Source organism: Rhinopithecus bieti, unplaced genomic scaffold (genome assembly GCF_001698545.2).
Source record: "Rhinopithecus bieti isolate Rb0 unplaced genomic scaffold, ASM169854v2 scaffold_21726, whole genome shotgun sequence".
NCBI lineage: Eukaryota > Metazoa > Chordata > Mammalia > Primates > Cercopithecidae > Rhinopithecus > Rhinopithecus bieti.
In genome coordinates, this window is record NW_016811100.1 from 2,456,487 (window position 1) to 2,476,435 (window position 19,949).

The following is a 19,949-nucleotide window of genomic DNA, read 5'->3' on the forward strand; positions in this document are numbered from 1 at the left end:
TGAACAGCCAAGGCAGTGGCATGCCCCACCCCCAGGGCACTGCATCCCAGGGAGAAATAAGAGCTCTGGCCATACCGTATGTGCAGGTTGAGGTAGCTGGAGGCCCAGCTGGAAGTTCTCACCCATTGAGGGGGAATGGATTGAGATCCCGCTTACAGAAGTAATCTGGCCACATTCTGGCAAAGCAGCTATGCTGCACTGGGGAAACTCTTCCTCATCCAGACCATTTGGACGTTCCAAAGTCCACAGGCTGAAACAGCTGAGTCAACCAAACAGCAGAGATGGCAACCTGTCCCTCCCCTCAGGGCCCCATTTCTTCTCAGGCAGGCACCCCGTTGCTGCAGGCTGGCTGAAATTCCAAACCAGTGGGTCTTGTCTTGTGAGGTGCCATGGAAGTGGGATCCACAGACCAACGCTGCTTCGCTCCTTGGATTCAGCTCCCTTCCTAGGGGTATGTACAGACACCATGCATTGCCTGGGCTGCAGACACCTTTGTTGGGGATCCCAGGACTGGAGTATGTAAAGTTCCTGGATCTTGGTGCATGCCTGAGCAGCTTCTCTGCCAAGACTCCACACAGCTCTGTGTGTTGGACCCAAGGCCCTGGTGGTGTGGGCTCATGAGGGGATCTCCTGATTCGCAGGTTGCAAAGATCCGTGGGAGAAGCATGGTTTCCCAGGGTTGCACAATCACTCACTGCTTCCCTTGGCTGGGGGTGGGGATTCCCTTGGCTCTGTGTCACACCCAGGTGGGCCATCACCCTACCCTGCTTTTCTTCCTTCTCCATGATTTGGATTGTTTCCCTAATCAATCCCAATGTGGGTAGCTCGACAATTCAGTTGAAGGTGCTGTATCCACTCACCCCAGTTCATAACCAAGTCTTATCACTTGTTAATCTCCTAAGTAACCCAGATGTATCTACTTTATTCTACTTTGACCACCACAACCTTAGGCCAAGCTGTCATCAATCTTGTCTGGGCTCCTTGCAACCACGCCATTTTTTTTCCTATCTATTCTTAGTGAACCCAGTTAAACTTTTTCTATACCTCTTATTTCAAAGTGAACAAAAAAAAAGAAAAAAAAAAAAAAAACCCCTGTTCATAAGTAACCTAGTTACATTTAACCAAATTAAATAAAAAGCATTTTAACCAAAACCAAATAAATATATACATATATGTGTGTGTGTGCTTAAATTGCTTTAAAGATAATGAGCTCTTATGTTGCTATAGTTCCCTATATTCTTTATAGTAAATCCTACAAGATTTGCTCACTTTTTGCTACCAACCCCCAGTACTAAATAAGCTATTTGTGGGTCTCACTCTACTAGATTTTCATATAGAGGATAGTGTATGTGTCCTAGGTAGTGGTCATAGATATTGCTTCCAATGTTGCTGATTTCAGTAGCATAAAGAAGACATAGCCCAGTAAATGGAAGGGCAAAGGAGAATGAAATTTTTAATAGCTTTGCTCTTAGTGCTTTGTCTGTAAGAATCACTGTTGCAGTTGACATTTGTTGCCATTTTGCTTTTTCATTTTGAATTGTGGAGCCAGACTGTGTTGAGGGGAGGAGAAGGAATGACCTCAGAAATGTCAGAATTATTACTAATGGCAGCCTTTAAGCTTGGATAGGTGGGCAATAGTGCTTGATTAATCTGCTTAAATGCTGACTGTAGAGAAGGGACCTGAAACAATAATGGGAAGCTATTTAAAATTTGGAAGAGGCAAAATATGTGATAGGAAAGATGTGGCTTATTTTCAAGTACAGGCCATGTGGTATGGTAGCAGCAGATGCCTAAGGAATAAGGGCAGCGTCTGAGCAGAGCTAAATGTAACCTCACGTCTGTCATTTCCTACTTGTGATATTGGGCAGGGTCCACAATCCCTCTGAGCCATCACCTTTCTTGCATGTAAAATGAAATCATACCACCCACTCAAGGGGCTGTTGAGAAGATTAATGAGATTGTGTATACAAAATTCCAGCCACCATAGATGCCAGTTTGTTTTTTTCTCCCTTGCTTCTATTTTAACATTGCAGGTAATTTACACTAACAGGTGATCAAGGACTAGACCTAAGACTCCTTCCAAGAGACTAGCCCACCTCACAGACCTCTAAGAGAGAGTGTAATTCACTGCAGAGGACTTGTTCCCACTTATTCCTGCTAAACAAGTTCCTGGAGAGGTTTGAATAGACATTGGAGACAGTCAGTGGTACTTGTCCTTATGCAATGCTGTCAGATGAATTTTTCTATCTGATGAAGATTGGTCCGAGGCCAGCTTCTTGACCTCAGGTTGCAAGTGGTGACTAGGAGCAGTTGTCACGACAACTTGTGTTCTTGCACATGGCTCACAACCAAGGGTAAAACAGCCTCCAGACTGTATATCCCAGAAATAAATCTAGGTATTTCTACTCAGACTAATTTTTCTCTAAGGGGACACTGGAGCTTTTCTGGGACTGAGCCACCTATCTGGCTTCATTTCAGGAAAGGCAGAAGGCCTTATGCTGAATGCTTACTCAAGACCTAAGACAGCCAAGGCAAATAGACTTAACGTGCTTGACAGCTAATCTACTGGTGGTGAATGCCTCGCTAGATGGCTGTAGAATTCCCAGTCCTCTTCTGGGCTCAGCATTAATTGTGTGACTCGATCAGTGATGATGTCTCCCATACGTACTGTGGAGGGTTGTCAAGGCACACATGACAGAATTGGAAACCTCATTATCTGGAGATCCTCAAAGTTCTACTTTAGTTCAATAAGGACACTGGCTGTTATTCAAGAACTGGTCTTAGCCACACACACAAACCATAGTGTCATGACTGAGTAACTCCTTGAGCTGGGTAACAACACCATGAACACAATATACAAAAACAACCTCAATTTTTTATCAGTGTCTCAAAAGATTCCAGACCCACTAACAATTTTGAATGTCACTAGGGATATGTGTTCTGTATACTATCTAGTCCCTCACAACCTGGTGATTCTGGGAACTCAAGGACTTTCCTAGCATCACTTGAAATCACTGAAAGTCAAGGCTAACCCTGGTGCTTTCATCATCACTTCCAGCAGCCTCCCTCAGGTAGGAACACACTGGAGTACAAAAGAAAACAAAATGTACTGTTCCTGACAGAAATCCCAGGACTTTGAAATATTTAGACTTTTTAAGCCCAAAGACCACCTGTCTTCTAGCCTGCTGCTTGAGCTATTGATCTTCTGCCGGGTACATGTATTCATGATCAGTCAAAGATGTCATCCCATGGAGAATTTAATGAAAGAAATCTACAGAAGGGCTCCATCTACCCATCTATTGTTTTTCCTCCTTGTCCAGAGGAGAAGCAAGGATGCACATCTGTGCAGCGAGCACCAGGTGTTAAATAAAATCATTATCTAAAACTAATACTTTCCCATGGACTCCAGGATTGCAGTATTAGCACAAGTGAACTATAATTTACACCAAACAAGGATTCCTGAAAAACATAACTAGCCAGAATCATGAAAAGTGATAAAAGATCTTTTTATTATGGCCACATTGAGTACATATTAGACTGCTCAGACGTTTCTGATCATGATTCCATTAGGCTATTACATAATCTGAATGTTGGGTGATATTGTTATTCTTGCTCTCCTGACTCATCAAAAACTACACAGTGCCAGCCCCACCATGAAGACATCAACCTGATACCCATGTCAGAAAGTATGTGTTTCACTTTACCTTGGCAGAATCTTGGGACACAGAGGTCCGTCTGTGTCCTTTGAACCAGTGGAGTTCTGGATTGGAAACCCCAGTTCTCCATCTCGCCCACCTGTCTCTAATTCTATACTTTTCACATGTTTTTAATCTGGTAACTCTTTTTGCTTTGTCTTTCAAGTGAAATTTTACCAAGAATCCGTTTGTCGTTGTTTTTGTTTTCCAGTACTGCCATAACAAAGTACTACAAATTAGGCGGCCTAAACAACAGAAATGTATTGTCTCACAGTTCTGGAGGACAGCAGTCTGAGATCAAGGTGTTGGAGGACTGATTCCTCTGGAGGGCTGTGAGGGAGAATTTGTTCCATGGCTTTCTCCTAGTTTCTGTGGTTTGCCAGCAATCTTTGGCTTTTCTTGGTTTGTGAAATCATCACCCTATCTCTGTCTTGTAGATTCTATGGTGTACTCTGTGTGTCTCTGTGTCCGTCTCTGTGCTCAAATTGTTCCTTTTTCTAAGGAGTCTAGACATATTGGATTGGGATCCTTCCTAATGACCTCACTTTCATTCGATGTTCTACAAAGACCCTCTTTCATAAGCACCAGAGGTTCGGACTTCAATATTTCGAGGGGAACACACTTCAACCCATAACAAATCTCTATTATAAAACATAAAAGTGAAGCTGTTTCCCTTAACATGGGATGGGAAACTAAAGCCCTTTCTCTCTCTTTCATTCGTCCCCCTTTTTCTCTCTTGACATTTCTCTAAAATGCTCTGGGCTACTTGTTTTGTTTTTAAAATCACCTCTCCAATAAAAATGATATGCAACAATAAAATATTTTAGCAGTTGTCAGAGGTCTAGTGTGAGTTAAGTCTTGCATTTACCAATTTAATATTAACTCCAGTCTTAAGGAACCAGTCTTGTGACTTATTGCACTGCAGAGGGCAACTCCTTTAAGAGAGCACAGGAAGGCTGTGAGGGCCCCAGGTGGGGCAGGGTGGGGGGTGGCGTTTGTAAGGGAACTCTCTCTGAGGATTGTGTATCACTGGAGAGAACAAGGTTTTATCCGTCAAACTCTCAGCAACAACTCATAAAGTGTTGGTGTCACTTCCTTGGGGAAGCCAAACCTCCTGTGGGCCATTAGCACAGACCATCAGAACCTCAATGAGATGCATGGGTGAGCCAAGAACAGATTTATTTACTGGTCCTCTTCTTTCCTCATGCTGCCAGATCCAGTACCTTCCCAATTACAAAGCCAGAAAGTCAATTCCAAACTCCCTGCATTTTAATTCCTGAAGAACTCAGCTATTCAGTTGCCTGCTACATACACAGAATTTGTCGATCTTGAAAACTGGCAAGACTGCAAAGTATATTGTTCACCTTGGAGCAGCAAAAATCAGGTAGGGAAAACCTGTTAGCTCCAGAAGAGCACCCATTATCAAGGAGGCCCCCACACTCCCAATGTCCCTCTCCTTCACAGTCACATCCTGTGTCTGTATTGCTCTTCAGGCACATTGGTTTCTATTAATTTCTTCATGAAAGCACTGGGGAAGTATCCTTATTTTGTGACTCTTGAGAAACCTGTATTAATGCCATTAACAAGGATACACCGAAGGGTTCTTCTACCAGAATCCCAGAACACAATCACAAATACCTTTCCAAACGCTTTGCAATCCATCCCAATCATATTAGCAGATAAACTGATTGTCCCATAAGTTCTGCTTTAATGAGGCATATGTGTTCCTAAGAAATAATGCAGTAAAAGCCACAAGACTTATGGGAAAAATGGGTCAGGGGAACAACACTCAAATACTTCATCGGTAACATATTTAAAAATAGAGATCTATTAAAATGATACAACATATTTATACATATTAGATGGTTAAGAAGTACATATATACTACAATAAATGGGGCATTTTACTTTGAAAAGGATCTGCAGTTTACTTGTGGAAATTCGCAACAGAAGGATTGCAGCCTATGAGTTACCATGAAGTAGAAGAAAAGTTGTCTGAAATTTGACGGAAAATTGTTCCCTAATATTTCCCAAATTGTTATGTTCAGGTTGTTTCCTAATATATCAATCATATTGGGACAAATTCACGTTTCAAAGCAAGCATGCTAGCAGAACTGATGGTACTTGAAGCCGTATCTTTAATTTACACCATCATCAGAGAAAAAATCAGAACAGCTTCTTCACGCTCTCCCAGCCTCTACCTTCAGATGTCCCTTTCCATATTAATCTTCATTTCCATCCTTATTTTCAGCACCTGCTGCCCTCTGCCCTCTCCCCCACCCCCTCCGCCCACCATTCTAAGGCCAGGAAGCAAACCATCTGAGAGATGCAAAGTAAGTAACAGTAAACTGTAGAAAAGTCCTCGGAGTGGAAACTGGATTTGGTTCTCCACTTTGTACATACATTTGACTAGCTGGCTACAAAGTTGGTAGCAGAACAACTTCATCAAACTTTTGCAGGGGTTTCAAAAATTGTTAGGTCATTTCTGGGCTGCCTCCGAAGAAAAGAAACATGCTTGAGATGTTCTGAGCTACTCTCCTCAAAGCTCTCTGGAGTATGTACCTTGGGTTTCTGCTCACTTGCATCTTGATCTTCCCTCCTTTTCTGGAACAAGGCTAATATCCCTGTCTCTTCCTTGCTCATCCTTTGCACTCTGCTCCTGACAATGTAGAATGTACCTCTCTCCGTAGCCTTGCTGGGAGCCATGTCAGGCCACATCCCAGCATATCTTGTTGACTTTGTCAAAGTTCCATTTTCATAATGCATCTGCTGGAATGCCAGTCCTTCTTGCCTCACAATTAACTCAAATTATTTGCTCTTCTACTCCACCCAACAGTGCATCTGCCTAGTTGAACCAACAGTAAGATTACTGAACGGGACATTTCTTTTTGGTCATGATTCCACAAGAAGTTCAATTTTTCAGCCTGCATCATTTTCAGAATATTGTGGGAACTCACTGCATTATTTGAATTGAGTCAACTTAGTAATCGCCTTGTAAAAGAAATGGCATATTCATTCTTTCCAAATAATATAACTGTAATGCTATTTTGTAATTTCTGATTATATTAAGATATTAGCATATTTGTTGCAAATAAACTAGAGTGCTATTTTTATTAGTAGTTTGGCTTTAATTAATGTTTGGTAGTATGAATAATTTTAGAATTAAACCATGAACAGGTTTGAATCAGCAGCCTAATCTTCACATTCTAAAATAATTTTAAATGAATGAGTGCATAAAGAAGGCAGATTCATCTTGATGGGTACGAAGGAGCTGACATAGGCACTTTCTTTGTTTGTTCTTTAGTGTCACATGTGAAACAAATTGACTCTCTTGATACCCATATGGTGCATTTAGGGCTCCAATTGTTTTCTTGCATTATAAATCTGTAGTTGTCCTAACTAAATTTCTACTTTCACCATATTTTATTTACAACAATCTGTTTGAGCTGAGGTTCAGTTTGGCTATTGAGACTGATTGCCAAAAAGTGAATTTGCCACCAGAAATTCAATTATAAAAACAATATTAATAAAACTAGACAGCTGCCCCTCTGTATTTTAAAGCAGTAAAAACATGATTTGGCTTCTCATTTACATGGCAGATCTGATTCATCATGTTAACATAGTTTAACAGAAGAAGAAATATTTCACATAGATAGCAGTGTGCAAAGCAGTCACTTCTATAAAGAACATAGTAATTTTTTTAAAAGAAAATACAATATGGAATCAATGAATGGAATCATAACAATGACGTTTACAGTATCACATAGAAAATCATGATTCTTTGTAAGTAAAACAAAGTGAAAATTAAAATGGACTTATATTTAAAATTAAAAGGACTAAAGAAACTGGCTTCTTGGAAAGAGCATCATATATTTAAAACTAAAATAAAGAGTGCAATTTAAAATAATTCAAAACATTTTCAGGGACAAAAAAAAGGAAATATTTAACATTTATTATAATACCTGAGTTTTCCTTCCTTCATGAAGAGTGCTGAAAATCATTTTAAAAAATTTTAGTTCTAAATAAAATAGATTCAAGAGTTTTTAAAGTTCACTGAAAATTGCTTTGGAATTGGAGAAAATAACATTTAATGATTTATAGCTTTTAGGAGAGATAGGATACAAGTCAATGACTTGAAGAAATGGAAAGAATGAAGACTCAGGAAATAACACAGAGAGTGAAAAAGATAAGAATATTCCACAGAGAAGTTAGAAAATATAAGTGTAGTTTTGAGGGCTCCGATTAGGAAAACGGCATTAGTTTTGTTTTTTACAAAACTCTAAAAGGAGCTTAAAATGGTTTATTTTCCATAATGCAGGAGTGATAAGACACAGTTTTAAGTGTTTTAAGTGTCTGTGTGTGTGTATGTGTGTGTATGCATATATGTGTGTGCATGTATATGCGTATATATTTTGGTATGTAACCACACGTGTGCATGCAAGGATGTGCCTGGGTATGCATGTGCATATTTATGTGTGTAAACACTATGGTGACTCTAAATGCTTTGATCCTCTGTATCATATATCTCTCAAGTTAAGAAAAGGGTATTCGCCATCCTGCTCATTGGAAGGTGCAGCTGAGGTGACGTTTTCTTCTATTATTTTTTCCTTTCAGCTTCTTGCTCCAATTCTTCTATCTCCTGCAGGCGTTTTTCCAATAACTCAGCCTGCCTCTTCTGTTTATTTTCAGTTTTTTCTTTTGTTTTAGATATTTTTCCCATAGGTTTCTTCTGCGGAGCCACACTCACTGCAAACCCTGAAGGAGGTGGAAGACCTGCTTTCTGCCACTCAGTGGTCTCAGCTGCCGTTCTTCTCACATATGCATCATCCATACACATCAAGATGTTTTGCAGCTTTATGTCAGTATGAATAATCTTGGTCTTACTGTGTAAATAATCTAACCCTTGAAGGAACCATCGAATGATTCTCTTCACACAACGTACTGGGAGGCCTTGATAGTTGGACTTGATGATCCACTTGAGGAGATGGTGGCCAAGCACTTCAAAGACCATGCAGACGTGTATCCCATTCACGCCTGAAATCGTGAAGCCGTCAATGAGCTGGATCACCATGTGTTTGTTTGGGTCACTGGGATCACTTTCCTGAACACATTTGAGCAATTTTATTTCATCCTAGGCTGTGTCTGTATAATGCTGAGCACTTTTGACAACTTTCTTTGCAACAAATCTTTTCCCCTACATATCCCAACACAGCCAGACAGTAGAGAAGTGCCCCCGACCAAGCTTTCTAATAACATGATACCGGCCATTGACGAGGCCTGCAATTTTCACTGGATGATAGCCACCTTTGCAGTAGTCCGCAGGGTCCTCTTGCTCCTCATCATCTGATCCAGGATCTCCTCCTTTGGCTCTGGTGGTGTGGGGTCTGCCAAAGGTGGCGGTGGCGGTGGTGCTGGTGGCGGGGAAGGAGGAGGAACTAAAGGAGCTTTCTGTTGAGGCTCCGGATTTTTTGGGTGCTTCTCTCTTTTCGGCCTCCGCTTTTGGGCCTAAATGGGAAACGCTATCCTGGAGTTCATTCCAAAGCGGCGGAAGCGGGCCTAGGGGCTTTGAGAAGGAGGCGGCTAAGCATGCGGGTGAGGAGACCAGCCGGGCTGTGGCTTCCACTTGCTCAAACGGCCGGGAGGAGGTAAGAACTGCGCCTGCGCCGCCGCCGCCCCCGCCGCCGCCGCTCTGGCAGAAGGCGAATACTGCCCAGAGGTGAAACGAAAAACAACAGGATTAGAGGCGGCGGCCGAGGCAGAGACCGCAAAGGGAAATAGTGAAGCTGAGAACCAGGAAGAGAAAGAAGACGCTGAGAAAGAAAACATTGAAAAAGAAGAAGATGATGTAGATCAGCAACTTGCGAATATAGACCCGAGGTGGATAGAATCACCTAAAACCAATGGCCATCTTGAAAATGTCCCATTCTTGCTGGAGCAGCAACTGGACGATGAAGAGGATAATGAAGAAGACTGCCCAAATCCTGAGGAATATAATCTTGATGAGCCAAATGCAGAAAGTGATTACACATATAGCAGCTCCTATGAACAATTCAACAGTGAATTGCCAAATGGACGGCATAAAATTCCCGAGTCACAGTTTCCGGAGTTTTCCACCTCGTTGTTCTCTGGAGCCTTAGAACCTGTGGCCCGCGGCTCTGTGCTTTCTGAGGGATCACCACTTACTGAGCAAAGGGAAAGCAGTCCGTCCCATGACAAAAGCAGGACGGTTTCAGCCTCCAGTACCGGGGATTTGCCAAAAGCCCGGGAGGCTGACTTGTTGGTGAACCCCCTGGATCCACGGAATGCTGATAAAATTAGAGTAGAAATTGCTGACCTGGGAAATGCTTGTTGGGTGCATAAACACTTCACGGAAAACATCCAGATGCGTCAGTACCCTTCCATAGAGGTTTTAATAGGAACGGGATACAGCACCCCTGCGGACGTCTGGAGCACGGCATGTATGGCATTTGAGCTGGCAACGGGCGATTATTTGTTTGAACCACATTCTGGGGAAGACTATTCCAGAGACGAAGATCACATAGCATTGATCATTGAACTGCTGGGGAAAGTCCCTCGAAAGTACGCTATGTTGGGGAAATGTTTCAAGGAGTTTTTCACCAGAAAAGGAGAACTGCGACATGACCAAGCCGAAGCCCTGATGCCCTTTTGATGTACTTGTGGAGAAGTATGGCTGGCCCCATGAAGACACTGCACAGTTTACAGATTTCCTGATCCCGACGTTAGAGATGGTTCCCGAAAAAAAGAGTCTCAGCTGGCTAATGCCTTTGGCATCCTTGGTTGAATTCTTAGCAAATTCTACCCATATTGCATTCTGAGCTAGCAAATGTTCCCAGCGCATTGGACCTAAACGGTGACTCTCATTCTTTAACAGGATTGCAAGTGAGCTGGCTTCATCCTCAGACCTTTATTTTGCTTTGAAGTGCTGTTGTTTGACATTTTGCTTTTTGTGCACTGTGATCCTGGGGAAGGGTAGTCTTTTGTCTTCACCTTAGTAGTTTACTGACCATTTTCTTCTGGAAACAATAACACGTCTGTAAGCATTGTTTTTTGTGTTGTGTGACATTCAAATGTGTGTGTGTGTGTGTGTGTTTTAATGAGAAATACTTTCCCCTTTGTGTTTTGGCAGGGTTTGTAACTATGAAAAAAAATTAGCTGAGTACTATATAATTTACAGTCTTAAAAATTATCAAGTTGGAACCAAGAAATAGCAAGGAAAAGTGAAATGTTATCTTCTGGCAAAGGGACATCATTCCTATATTATAGTGTATGTAATCACACCCTGTAAATGTTACTTTCCATTAAACATGGGAGGGGGCTCAAATTTCAAAAAAGCTACCAAGTCTTAAGTGCTATGTAGCCTATGTTGCATGTAGCCGACTTTAACTGCTCCAAGGAGTTGTGCAAACTTTTCATTCCATAACAGTCCTTTCACATTTGATTTTAAACAAAGTGACTCCGGGTTGTAAGATACCATTCTCTATATGGCACTTTAAAGGAAGAAAAGATATGCTTCTCATTCTAAAATATGCATTATAATTTAGCAGTCCCATTTGTATTTTCACATATTTTAAAAGTATTTTAAAGAAAAGAGCGATTTCACTTTTAAAATGTAAAGACTTAGTACCATGTCATATTGCCTCCTCTGGGCACTGTAAGTTAAGCTCTACATAGATTAAATCTGAAAAGAGAAACGTGTTCATTGTGTAGAATTAAAAAATACATATTTTTTTGGAAAAGCATGATCATGCTTGTCTAGAACACAAGGTATGATATATACAATTTGCAGTGCGATGGGCAGAATACTCCTCACAGCTCAAAGGTAACAGTGATCACATTCATTCCATAGGTAGCTTTATGTGTGGCTACAACAAATTTTAGTAGCTTTTTTATTGTCTTTCCATGAAATGAAGTTGAGAAAACGATTTTCCCTTTGCAAGTTGCACAGTTTTGTTTATGCATTTCCTTAAAATTAATTGTAGAATCCAAGACACAAACCACAGTAGGCAATGCAATTTTAGAATGTAATATATAGAGGTATATTTAGCCTCTCTTAGAAGTCAGTGGTTGAATGTCTTTTTATTTTAAATTTTACATTCATTAAGGTGCCTCATTTTTTTACTTTGTCCATTTACATTTATTCATGTGCCTTTGCAATAACTAGATTGTGAAAAGCTAACAAGTGTTGTAACGATAATCCATTTTTGAGGTGCTTGCAGTTGTCTTAAAAATTAAAGTGTTGGCCGGGTGTGGTGGCTCATACCTGTAATCCCAGCATTTTGGAAGGCCGAGGCAGTGGATCACAAGACTAGGAGAGCGAGACCACCCTGACTAACATGGTGAAACCCCATCTCTACTATAAATACAAAAAATTAGCCGGGCGTGGTGACAGGCACCTGTAGTCCCAGCTACTCCGTGAGGCTGAGGCAGGAGAATGGGGTAAACCCGGGAAGTGGAGCCTGCAGTGAGCCCAGATCGCACCACTGCACTCCAACCTGGGCGACACAGACAGACTCTGTCTTAAAAATAAATAAATAAATAAATAAATAAAATAAATAAAGTAAATAAACTAATAATAAATAAAGTGTTTTGTTTGTTTCGTTCCAGGAAAAAAAAAGAAAAGAGTAAAGAGAGAGTAACCATAGGGCTCTCTATTTTTTTGTGTTCAAGAAGCACGCAGAACACCCGAATGATTAAAAACATGATCTTTAGAGTCATATGCACCTGGGTTACAATTCTGACATTTCACTTCTACATCATATCAGGCAATTTCATTAATCTTCCCATGTCTCAATTTCTTCTTTACAAATTGAAAATGGTAGTAACTTCTTCATAAGACTGTTTTAAGGATTGAATGAAATCATGTATAAAGCCCTCAACATAGTGCCTTAGCACAGTGTATAATTAATACATGATATTCACTGTAATTATTATTTTTACTGATACATGTACCAAGAATGAAACCAAAAAAAGACACACCAGAAAGTCCAGCAAAAAAAAATAGAAGATAGGAGGAGAGAATTGAGAATTGATTGACCAATACCTGTCATAGCTCAAAAGACTTATGCAAGAGGAATCAAAAGCCTCCACTAATCCATGACTGCTCTCTTCTCAGCAAGGCTGTGACTACACAGTCAACTCAGAGGATGGGAATAGTGAGATTCCACAATAAATTTCATACTAAAATGCACTGCCCAGTAGCAGAAACATTAGCTGATGATGATGAATACAATAGCCTAGCATTTAACCGAGATATTTAAAGCAGCACATGACATTTTCATAACTACCCTTCACTAGCAGTCTAAAAGAATAAAAAGCTTCTCTTTGATCAAACCGTGTTCCAAAATGAAATAAATCCCTTGGTTTTATGTGTATGAGTATATTTACCCTGAAAATCTATACATATATTCACAAATACATGCACAGAGCAATGTAGTACATGCAGCTGTGTAAGAATAAATGGCTTTAAAACATATCAGCAAATAAACAACTGAATCATTAAACTGACAGGAAACCTTGTTCAAGATTCCCATGTCATTCTGCAAAGAATGTACTGGATCTGACTAGAATGCATTAAGAGACCAGGAGTTTGGAGTTTGAAAAACATCTTTAAAGGAAAAGAAAGAGAAGTATGATTGTTAGAAAAGGAAGCAGATGTTCTCACCAGAATAAAAAGTCAAATTATGAACACTTGAGCTTTACAACAGCTTTAAATAACCCTCTGTGGTGAGGCATAAGAACTTTAAACTTTAATGAAAGCAAAAATCATTTCATCATACTGATGGTATAGAGTATTTCTTTTTCTTTTCATGTTTTCTTCTTTATTCTTAGTTCTTTTCCATTTTTTTATTCCTTGTGACCTGGTATTTGCTTCTGTTATAAATTAGGACTGTGCTAGCAAAAGGAAATGGACCAAGGAGGCATTTGTCTGAATAATTCAGGCAGAAACAATTTATACTTGAAGTAGCAAGAAGTTTTAGACAAAGGAGAATTTTTGCTTGGATTAACCCTCGACCTGGTTCAGCTTCAGACATAAAATAATGATGATACCCGTGGTGCTGTAACTTTGATTCATCCAGTGTACTGAACAGTCTGCCCTGTGCTTTGGGACCCTGTTGTGATAATGCCAGCATGATCATGCATGTGAATGCTTACTTTTGAACACCGTTACTCAATTCTCATATCCTGAAAAACTCAGTGAGAGAAAATTGCATGCATTCAACATTTATAAACCCTGATAAGCTCAGTTTCTAAATACTGGCATGAGTGTTGACTGGAAGGGCTGTCATCAGAGGCCCTGCCTTATGAGAACATCATGCCTAGTATTTCGACAACCTGCTGATAGACTGCAAGTGATGGATCTACAGCAGGATGAAGACTTCTGAATTAGCATTCAGGCCTTTCTCTCTGCTGCTCACAGCGGAGACAGAAGAAAAGGAAAAAAAAAAAAAGGGATTAGATCTTTTCTCCTTGCCCCTGTAGTTTTCTTCCGACAGTAGACCTACATTGATGGGAACGGACCTGATACGCACAATAAGAGAGTGGGGTGTGCCTTTGTTGGCATGTCGTCTGAAATGACCTCAGCAAAGAATGCTGTGGAAAAGAAATGGTGATTCTAAAGAAAAGGCATTTGTAACGTTTTAAAATAAATTTTACTTTAACTTCTGGAATAGATGTGCTGAACGTGCAGGTTTGTTATATAGGTATGCATGTGCGATGGTGGTTTCCTGCACCTATCAGCCTGTCATCTAGGTTTTAAGTCCCACATGCATTAGGTATTTGTCCTAATGCTCTCCCTCCCCTTACCTCTCCCCCCACCTCCCTGACATGCGCAGGTGTGTGATGTTCCCCTCCCTGTGTCCATGTGTTCTCATTGTTCAACTCCCACTTATGAGTGAGAACATGCAGTGTTTGGTTTTCTGTTCCTGTGTTAGTTTTCTTTTAAAATATTTGAAAGATGAAATATTAAGAGAAAAGAAAATTACTTTATGGAGATGTTTCTCCAATAGGCAAATTAGGTTAGAAGGAAAATTAATGACATCTAACCAGAGAAATCAACTCAGTGGACTGCATCAAATCGGCTCTCAGTGCGGCTAAAGCAAAGCAGGCAGAAAAAGGCAGAGAAGCAGCTTCCTGGGTCTGGGTTTACTTGCACCAGCGGCCCCTTGCTGGGGTAGATGGGGCTCCCAGGACTTGCCTCGGCACTGTTAGCCCTTTTTTTTTTTTTTTTTTTTTTGGAGACAGAGTTTCTCTCTGTCTCAGGCTGGAGTACAGTGGCGTGATATCGGTCACTGCAAGCTCGCCTCCCGGGTTCACGCCATTCTCCTGCCTCCGCCTCCCAAGTGGCTGGGATTGCAGGCACCTGCCACCATGCCCAGCTAATTTTTTTGTATTTTTAATAGAGACGGGGTTTCAGCGTCTTAGCCAGGATGGTCTCAATCTCCTGACCTCGTGATCCACACACCTCAGCCTCCCAAAGTGCTGGGATTACAGGTGTGAGCCACCGCCCCGGCCCCAGCCCCCTTTCTTTGAGGCTTTTGGATGTGGACTGAGCCACTCCAGGCTTCTTTTCTTCACCAGCTTGCAGATGACCTATTGTGGGACTTTGCCTTATAATCGTGTGAGCCAAGTCTCCCTAATAAACTCTCTTTTGTATATACATTTATCCTATTGGGTCTGTCCCTCTGGAGAACCCTGGCTAATACAAGGACTTTTAAAGAAATAGATGTGCATTAGAGACGAGAAAGAATGGAAATCACTAAATGAAGCCATTTACTCTTACTGTTTAGCTTTGGAAAAGTAGTTCAAGGAAAAAGTTTTAGATTTCTCTTCTTTAGCACAACAAAGATCGTATTGGGAAAACCGGATTCAGACTGACTTTTTCAACCTTATTGAGATAACATTGACAAACAAAAATTGTATATATTCAAGGTTACAATGTGATGTTTTGATATATGTACACACTATGAAATGACTGACACACTCAAGCTATTAACACATCTAGGCCAGGTGCAGTGGCTCCGAACTGTAACCCCAGCACTTTGGGAGGCCAAAGCAGGTGGATCACCTGAGGTCAAGAGTTTGAGACCAGCTTGGCCAACATGGTGAAATCCCAACTCTACTAAAAATACAAAAAAATTGAGCCAGACATGGTGGTGTGCACCTGTAATCCTAGCTACTCAGGAGGTAGAGGTTACAGTGGGCCAAGATCATGCCACTGCACTCCAGCCTGGGTAACAGAGCAAGACTCTGTCAAAAAAAAAAAAAAAAAAAAAAAATCCATTCTCTCACATAGTTACCATTAGTGTGTGTGTTTGATGAGAACACTTAAGATCTACTCTCTTGGCAAATTTCAAATGGACAATATTAACTGTAGTCAACATGCTATACATTACGTCTCCAGGGCTTATTCATTTTATAACTGCAGGGGGGGCTGCAAACAGCTGAAGTCAGGGTATGGGATGCCCTTCTAGGGGCCCAGCCCAAGAGAGAATGTGGCAGGAGAGGAATTTAGACTTTGGGAAGGGAACAGACCATGAAACAGTTGAAGGTGGCAAAACATACCTATGGAATCCCTCCCTTAACTTTTCATATCTTCAGTAAAATTGCCATTTTCACCAGTTTACTTGTGGGAAATGATGAGGAATCAGAGATCTAACCAATCTAGAATACTTCAGCCATGCTTTATTTAGGGAGGCAAATTAATTTAGAAGGGAAATTAATAATACTTAACTTTCAAAAAATATAAATGGAATCCACATAGGAATTTGAAACATAGTCATGCATTGTATAAGGACATTTTGGTTAATGACAAACCACATATGCAATGGTGGTTCTATGATATTATACTGCTGTATTTCACTTTTCTATGTTTAGATAAGTTTTGTTACACAAATACTTACCATTGTGCTCCATCTGCCTACAGTATTCAGTACAGTAACTTGCTGTACATGCTTGTAGCCTAGAAGAAATAGCTTATGCTATATAGCCTAGGTGTATAGCTGGTGACACCATCTAGTTTTGTGTAAGTACACTTCATGTTGCCTACAAGGCAAAAGTCACCTGATGACGCCATTGTCAGAAGGTATCACTGTTATTAAGCAATGCATAACTAGAGCATATTTGTATCTGCAAACTCAGGACAAAGAATTCTGTGGTGACATTAGTGCAAGGAATTTGCTGAAGTATTGGGGAGTACTTAGGACTAGTATTCTTTTTGAGCCAAGTATTCTAAACTTCTGAGAGATAAGGAGATCCCAGTGACATCTAGGATATGTAAAGCTCATGTACAACAGCTGAGGTCTCCTCACAGCAGTACAGTTGAAAGTCCAAATGCAGGGGCATCCAACTGGACTCTCACTGTTCAGGTCCCCTCCTGCCCAAGCATTAGAATCTAGACCTCACTGCAGTTTTTAAGCATTGTGTTACCACTGTGTAATTTTGTTTTTTTAAATGAATAAGAAAGAGACAACTCTGCCAAATGGCATTGTGAACAGAAGGGTTATTTCTCAGAGGATAGGGAGTAAGTAAGTCCACATATGCCCTCAGTCAAGAGAAAGCGAAAAGAATTTTCAACTCAGAATTTCATATCCAGCCAAATTAAGCTTCAGAAGCAAAGGAGAAATAAAATCCTTTACAGACAAGCAAATGCTGAGAGATTTCATTACCACCAGGCCTGCTCTGCAAGAGCTCCTGAAAGCACTAAATATGGAAAGGAAAAACTGGTACCAGCCACTGCAAAAACACACCAAAATGTGAAGATCAATGACACTATGAAGAAACTGCATCAACTCATGTACAAAATAACTAAATAGCATCATGATTACAGGATCAAATTCACACATAACAATACTAACCTTAAATGTAAAAGACACAAACTGGCAAATTGGATAAGGAGTTAAGACCAATTGGTGTGTTGTATTCAGGAGACCCATCCTGTGTGCAGACACACATAGGCGCAAAATAAAGAGATGGAGGAAAATTTGCTAAGCAAATGGAAAGCAAAAAAGCGGGAATTGCAATCATAGTCTCTAACAAAACAGACTTTAAATTAACAAAGACCAAAAAAGACAAGTAAGGGCATTACATAATGGTAAAGGGAACAATTCAACAAGAAGAGCTAATAACTATTCTAAATATACACGCACCCAATAAAGAAGCACCCAGATTCACAAAACAAGTCATTAGGGACCTACAAAGAGACTTAGACTCCCACACTATAATATTGGGAGATTTTGACACCCCACTGTCAGTATGAGACAGTTCAGAGACACAGAAAATTAACAAAGACATTCGGGACTTGAACTCAGCTCTGGATCAAGTGGATCTAGTAGATGTCTGCAGAACGCTGTACCCCAAAACAACAGAATATACATTCTTCTCAGTGCCACATGGCACTTATTCTAAAATTGACCATATAATTGGAAGTAAAACACTCCTCATGAAATGTAAAGAAACTGAAATCATAACAGGATCTCAGACCACAGTGTAATCAAATTAGAACTCAGGAATAAGAAACTTACTCAAAACCACACAATTACATGGAAACAGAACAACCTGCTCCTGGATGACTCCTGGGTAAATAATGAAATTAAGGCAGAAATCAAGAGGTTCTTTGAAATGAACGAGAACAAAGAGACAATATACCAGAAGCTCTGGGTTACAGGAAAGCAGTGTTAACAGGGAAATTTATAGCACTAAATGCCCACATCAGAAAGGTAGAAATATCTCAAATTGACACCCAGACATCACAACTAAAAGAGCTAGCGAGGCAAGAGCAAACAAAACCAAAAGCTAGCAGAAGACAACAAATAACTAAGATCAGAGAAGAATTGAAGGAGATAGAGACACAAAAAACCCTCCAAAAAATCAACGAATCCAGGAGCTGTTTTTTGAAAAATCTAACAAAATAGATAAACCACTAGCTAGACTAATAAAGAAGAGAGAGAAGAATCAAATAGACACAATAAAAAATGATAAAGAGGATTTCACCACTGACCCCAAAGAAATAAAAACTACCATCAGATAATATTATAAACACGTCTACGCAAATAAACTAGACAACCTGGAAGAAATGATAAATTCCTGGACGCATACACCCTACCAAGACTAAACCAGGAAGAAGTTGAATCCCTGAATAGACCAATAACAAGCTCTGAAATTGAAGCAGTAATTAATAGCCTACCAACCAAAAAAATCCCAGGACCAGAAGGATTCACAGCTGAATTCTACCAGAAATATAAAAAGGAGCCGGTACTGTTCCTTCTGAAACTATTCTAAACAATTGAGAAGGAGGGACTCCCCCCTAAATCACTTTATGAAGCCAGCATCACCCTGATACCAAAACAGGGAAGAGACACATCAAAAAAGGAAAACTTCAGGCAAATATCCCTGATGAACATCAATGCAAAAATCCTCAATAAAATACTGGCAAACTGAATCCATCAGCACATTTAAAAACGTATCCAACACCATCAAGTTGGCTTCATCCCTGGGATGCAAGGTTGGTTGAACATATGCAAATCAATAAACATAATCCATCACATAAACAGAACCAAAGACAAAAACCACATGATTATCTCAATAGATGCAGAAAAGGCCTTTGATAAAATTCAACATCACTTCATGGTAAAAACTCTGAATAAACTAGGTACTGATAGAATATATCTCAAAATAATTAGAGCTATTTATAACAAACACACAGACAATATCGTATTGAATGGGCAAAAGCTGGAAGCATTCCCTTTGAAAACCAGCACAAGACAAGAATGCCCTCTCTCACCACTCCTATTCAACATAGTATTGGAAGTTCTGGCCAAGGCAATCAGGCAAGAGAAAGAAATAAAGCATAATCAAATAGGAAGAGAGGAAGTCAGGTTGTGTCTGTTTGCAGACAACATGATTTTATATTTAGAAAACCCCATCATCTCAGCCTAAAACTCCTTGAACTGATAAGCAACTTCAACAAAGTCTCAGGATACAAAACCAATGTGCAAAANCAGAAAAGGCCTTTGATAAAATTCAACATCACTTCATGGTAAAAACTCTGAATAAACTAGGTACTGATAGAATATATCTCAAAATAATTAGAGCTATTTATAACAAACACACAGACAATATCGTATTGAATGGGCAAAAGCTGGAAGCATTCCCTTTGAAAACCAGCACAAGACAAGAATGCCCTCTCTCACCACTCCTATTCAACATAGTATTGGAAGTTCTGGCCAAGGCAATCAGG

General features: G+C 40.2%; 1 protein-coding gene and 2 pseudogenes across 3 annotated transcripts in view; 2 read left to right on the forward strand and 1 right to left on the reverse strand.

Moving 5' to 3' along the window:
* Positions 1-19,949, forward strand: part of NKAIN3 (sodium/potassium transporting ATPase interacting 3) — a 751,259-nt gene that overhangs the window by 598,010 nt on the left and 133,300 nt on the right. The gene's annotated exons all lie outside the window — the stretch shown is intronic.
* On the reverse strand, positions 7,755-9,369 carry LOC108543164 (SRSF protein kinase 2 pseudogene; annotated as a pseudogene).
* Positions 9,342-11,183, forward strand: LOC108543143 (SRSF protein kinase 2 pseudogene; annotated as a pseudogene). Its single transcript, XR_001889483.1, has one exon. The product of XR_001889483.1 is annotated as an SRSF protein kinase 2 pseudogene (transcript).